The sequence below is a fragment of the Fundulus heteroclitus genome, chromosome 21 (genome assembly GCF_011125445.2).
Source record: "Fundulus heteroclitus isolate FHET01 chromosome 21, MU-UCD_Fhet_4.1, whole genome shotgun sequence".
Taxonomy (NCBI): Eukaryota; Metazoa; Chordata; class Actinopteri; order Cyprinodontiformes; family Fundulidae; genus Fundulus; species Fundulus heteroclitus.
The window spans coordinates 25796374-25802478 of NC_046381.1; the positions used below are offsets into that span (position 1 = coordinate 25796374).

A 6105-nucleotide genomic window follows, 5' to 3' on the forward strand; every position below is an offset into this window, starting at 1 on the left:
TGGAGGATTTATTTAGAGCCCACATGGAGAATTTCTCCTCTGTTTCTTTGGTAACAAACCAGTAGTCCCCTAATAAGGCTGGGCTTTGTGTTTCCCAGTCAGTACTGGTTAATAAATATGGACAGTGTGCCCCCCAGTAAGTATTGGGTAACTTGTCATTAATTCCTGATTACTTTCTATGTTGTTTTCTTGATAACTGCCCATTAGTTTCTGATTGTTTCCTGTGTGAATCCCTAATAAATAACCAGTAGTCCCCTAATAATTCTGGGTTGTCTGTTCCCTAGTAAGTATTAATCAACTACCCATTAGTTCCTGATTTGTTCCTCTTTGGTTTCCTTGGTAACTACCCATTAGTTCCTTTTTAGTTTTCTTGGTAACAACCTATTAGTTCCTGATTCATTCCTGTTTTTTAATGAACTTTATTTAAACAAAGTAAGTACAAACAAGTAAAGCAATAGCAACAGTACAATTCTATGGAAGGCATAGTAGAGGCAGATTTCAAAATGGAAATACAAAGTAACATTGATAAGGAAAATAAAGAATGAGTGAGTAATGATAATGAAACAATTAACATAACAACAAGGGGATTTATATTTTACGATTGTTGTACATCAGTGGGCAATTCCATTAGTATTTCAGTTAAGTATTTGTAAGATTCTATACATTTAAGAGATGTCAAATATAACTTGAATTCAGATAAAAAAAATATTAAAGATTGGGGATGATCTCAAGACTCTCTGTTTATGAATAAAGAATTTTGCTAAACATAAAATTAGGTTACAACAGAGTTCTATTGTTTTGACTTTCAATAGTATTCCAAAAACTACCATATCTCTAGAGATAGAGTTAGGGAGTGCAATTTTTAATTTGATCCATCTTTCTAAGCAATTCCAAAATGTTTTAGCCTGATTGCATTCATAGAAGACATGGTCTATCGTTTCTACATCACTTTCACAGAATGAGCATTTATTGTCATCAATATTAAAACAAATTCTTAGTAGTTCTTTTGAGGGGTAAATTGCATTTAAAATTTTAAAGTGAGTTTCTTTAGCTTTTGGTTGTATGGGAAGTTTTAAATAAAAGGTTCTCAGTATTTCAATAGATTTTTATTCAAATTTGCAAAGAATGTTATTTTTTATTAATTTTCCCAGGGAATAAAGTTTTGTTTAGACAGTTTCTAATTGTGTGGTTATTGAATTTTTGGTCAGTGATTGATAGTCCAATTGGGTAGTTGTGGGGTAATTGGATGATATATTATTATATTTTGGATCTGAATAATAAATTGTTTTGGCAAGGTATTAAGTAATCTAGTAAATTCAGCTTTTGGAGGGAAGAATTTATATCCATCCATCCATCCATTTTCCAAACCGCTTAATCCCTCATGGGGTCGCGGGGGTTGCTGGTGCCTATCTCCAGCGTTAAGAACTTATATTTTGTACAGAATTGTTTGTAATTTAATATGCAATCATTAGTGTCTATTAAGTGTATAATAGACCAAATATTCTTCTCCATCCAATCTTTGTAGAATAATGATTTATTTTGATGTAGAACAAATCTATTATTCCACATGATAGAGGAATGTGGTGAGTAGTTATGAACATATATCATTTTCCAGTATAGTAATACTTGTTGATGGAACTCTGATAGTTTAATGGGTAATTTATGTATATTGAAATCAGCTAGCAGTACAGGTTTTAGACCACCTATTTTATTAAATATATAATCAGGAACACAATACCAGAATAAATGAGAATTTTTAATCCAGGATTTCAACCAATTAATCTTAAAGTCTAACTCTTGGACTGAATGTATTTTAACGCAGATGCATTCAAATAGTCACCAGAGTAAACAAATGTATATTATATGTGAATTATGTGCGCCGTTTGGAAGTAATTTGGATAAAACTTGCTGTTTAAGCGAAAGAGCCCGAACATTCCTCAATCGGGCTGCTCCAGAATGTGACGTCACAAACAGAACTAGTACCATGCATCAGGCTGCTAACACTACGACTTTCGCTACCGATTTATTAAATTTAATTAATAACTCTTACTCTACGTACAAAAAATTAATTAAAATAAAAGTCTGATTCCAAAAAAGGTAAAAAACAAAGCAACTGGACTTGTATTCCGTAGTTGAAGACGTTACGCTTCCTCTCCCGGAAGCTTTCTCAATTCAAAAAATGACTTTTTGAATTGAGAAAGCTTCCGGGAGTTATCTATTTTAGGGATAAATGTTTCAATTTGATTAAGAAAGGTGTGAGATTTAAATTCTGACAATTTGGAGGTATATAAATTGCTATACAATTTAAAGATCACTGTTGATATTAATGTTTCATTGTTGGTTTCAGCATTGTTTATTATTAAGGATTGGATAGAATTTTGTTGCTGTCTTCTTTTTTCCAAATTACAAAGTAGGCCGTGTTTTTTTCTCCTTCCTCGATCCATTTTGCTCTTGATCTAATAAAGGCCCCATTTGGCCCTTTGAATATACATTTCATCCAGTTTGTCTTCAATTGATGGATTGGGTTTATTGCAATATATATTTAGTTGTTGTACAATATCAAGTTCTTTTCTTTGGAGTTCTTTTTTAATTTGTTTACTGAATGAGATAGAAAATTGCCTGATCTTGTACTTTAGGAATTCCCATTTTTGAACAGGATCATTTAATTCTTCAGAATGCTTTATATTCTGGATTAATTGTTTGATTTTTTGACAGTAGGTGTCATTTTTTTAGAAGACTGTAGTTCAATTTCCAATATTTATTTGCGCCTGGTTTCCAGTTTTGAGGTTTCATTTGTAAGGAAATAAGACTATGGTCAGTTAACGGTGCAGCAGAAATATCTGAGTTGATGTCATTGATCAATAATTCATTTGTTATAAGCCAGTAATCAAGTCTTGATTTGCTATTTGAACTAAACCATGAAAATTTTATACAATTAGGGTTAAGATGACGCCACATGTCTACTAAATTTTGTTCATTGCTTGTTTGGATAACTTGAGTTATGTTTAGAAGGCCATTTATCATAATATTCATTTCGAACGAGGTTGAGATCACCACCAATTACAACATTGTTTGTTGAGTAAAGTGATTTTAGGTGGTCTAAGTTTAGGGTTATTTCTTCTAGCAATAATTTGTTCTGCTTTGGATTATTATAACCATATATATTTAACAAAATAAGAGTTAGGTTATCCAGACAGACAGTGAGGAATAACCAGTGACCATTTTCATCCATTTTACTTGAAATTATCTGACCTTGGAAGTTTTTTAGAAGAATAGCGACCCCTGCTGACCTTGAAGAACCGTGACAAAAATAAGCTTCATCTCCCCATTGCTTAGTCCAAAAGTTGCTATGAAAATGCATGAAAAGTGTGATTTCCGTCACTATGCGGCACTGTAGATTGTCGTGGAAGTTCAGGTTAACGGCTGTTCACGGTAATTTGCAGGCAACACCGAAAACTGCCATGAATTGTCAGAAATTGACGTGGCAGTTGTCCCCCCATGACCCCCCTCCTCCTAATTCTAGGGGAGGCTTTAACATGTAAATGAAAATGCTGTGAGCTATACAAACGCAAATCAGTGTTGTAGGGGGAGGTTTCGCCTTTCTTAGCAAGACAGAGCCACATTTCACAGACTTTAGCTGTGGGTGATTGTAGAATGGTATGTGACCACAAGTCTTACAAACCTTTGTGCCATTGCGTCTGAGCTCGTAGGTTTCAGTAAGCATGTATACTGTCATACATTTTGGACAAACCACATACTGTAAGAAGTTGTCACGGAGGACACCAGTCGATTTCCTCAAGGAGAATAAAGTCTTTGGAATATTGCTTGCAAAGGCAGTGAGGGAATTGGCACACACAGACAACATTTCCAAGTATCCACATGAAATGTTTGATGCACAGAAGAAGTGATGTGATGGCATTGTCAGAAATCTTGAAGGTTAATTGCCATGACAAAAGCATCATGGCCAGAGGTTTCATCAACAAGTCTCCTGGTTTTTCCCTTGTGGACTGATCACTTCGTAAAATGTGTTATTTAGTTAGAAGTTATAAATTTACTGAAGGCTGTGGCTGGAAATAATTGGGGTGCAGATAGACAATCATTATTAAACATATATAGGGCTCTCATGAGATCAATAATACATTATGGCAGTTTTATTTATGGAGCAGCAGCTAAAACAACATTACAAAGAATAGATAGATTACAAAGTAGGGCTTTACGTATATGCACAGGAGCAGTGAAAACAACACCTATCAACGCTCTTTTAGGAGAGACTGGAGAAACTCCACTGGAATTCAGAAGAATGAAATTAGGTTTAGTATATTGGATGAAAATTAAAAGTAGTATGGATGAAAATGTAACTTCAACAATTTTACAAACTTGTTGGGAATAAAGGGACAGGCCAAGAATGGAGTCTTAAAGGATTATTGGGAAATAAAGGAAATATAAAGGATATTTATAGATTAAGGAAAGCATTATTTATTTATTATTTATTATCTTCAGAATACAAAATTAACAAATAGAATTTAATAGATGTAAAACAGTGTTGCTACACACTCATGAACAGTAGTTGGCGGTATGCACCTTAAAGTTGCTTGCGATCCGCCATGATAGAAGAGAAGAAGAAGACGAAGAAGAAGAAGGAAAAAAAAAACGTGCTGAGCGCTCCGCTACTGTGTGTTCATGTCCTCAGGCGCTATGAACCGGAGCAAGGGTAAGATTTAAAGAATATGCTTTCATTTTGCGGTAAAAGGAAATAGATACGGATAGATACCGATCATAACTGTACATTTTGTTTTCACAGACTAATCTCGCCTTATAATGAGGCGGTGACCTCCTATTTGCTCGGAGCAATAACTGCAAGTCCAGATTTACACGATGTTGATAAAGACGACATTGTGTGTAAGTGACTTGTTTTACTGTTTTCTCCTTCCTTGTTACTGTGACTTGCGTTTGATTTTTATTCATACCACTCTCATTTGATTGTTTTACAGCCGCCTGTAAGACGTATTATGAGACGGTACGCAGGAGCTGAAGCTGCCAAGAGTTCAGCTCGGAGTCAAGCTAGAAGAAAGAGGGTAAGACTTTATTTGGTGACTATTTTTCAGGTGCAGTGTTTACCGCAGGAGTTTGCTTAGGCGAGGCGGTGAGTTGGGGGGGGGGGACACGTTTTGCACGGACCGACTCGCGGAGCGGGGGGTATCCATGTGTTTTTTCCCTGCCATTCACGCACGCGCGAAAGCAACAACAAAAAACCGCTTGTTACCGTCACGTGTTGACCGCCTCGCCAAGATAGCGCTGCGGGAAACCCTGTAGATGTGTTGTGTCCATACGCAGTGCATCCCATCGCACAGTACTGATTCATTTTTTTTTTTTTTTTTTTTTTTTTACAGCTGCTGGAATCGAGGCAGAGCGTGCTAGCTGATGAGGAAGTGGAACTCTGGAAGTCCGCCACCGTCGACCGCATGTCTGGCGAAGAAGATGGCGTCGTTGGCAAGGTCTCTGGATGGATTGTACTGCCGCCGTCATTTCGTAGACTGGATCTCTCTGAACTCTGTGTGAAGCTGCAGTCCCGGTAAGAGGCGACGCCGAAGTACAGAGCCACGCACAGTAGGCATCTGCACAACGGACCTGCCTCGGAGAGAATGCTGCCAGTTACCTCCAACCCCGAGGAGGCAAACGGACAGTTCACGGAGTTGTAATTTTTGGATACACATGTGTGGGCAGATCCTCGCGTTGTATTAAAGTTGTTTGTTTTAATAAAGCTCTTTCTTTGCATAAACATCTTCCTGGCAAATGTTCATTTCCTGTATAAATTCATTCATGTCCTTGATGGTAGCCTAATAATAGTGTAGTAGTGTAGGATAACATGAATATACAGCATAATATGAATAAATAAATATATATAAATATATATAAAAATATAAATATAAATATATATATATATATATATATATATATATATATATATATATATATATATATATATATATATATAATATGCCAACCAATCACGAGTAAGAACATTCAAGCCTGGCCTGGCCACGTGTGGTTTTGCTGCCAATCACGAGCAATTTTACTTGTTTGAAAATAGTGGTTTCAGCCAAT

General features: G+C 35.9%; 1 long non-coding RNA gene across 1 annotated transcript; it reads left to right on the forward strand.

Moving 5' to 3' along the window:
- The first annotated feature begins 4852 nt into the window (after positions 1–4852).
- On the forward strand, positions 4853–5523 carry LOC105927804. Its single transcript, XR_004927313.1, has 3 exons — positions 4853–4899; positions 4992–5075; positions 5391–5523. It is a non-coding gene; the product is annotated as an uncharacterized LOC105927804 (long non-coding RNA).
- Positions 5524–6105: the final 582 nt, after the last annotated feature.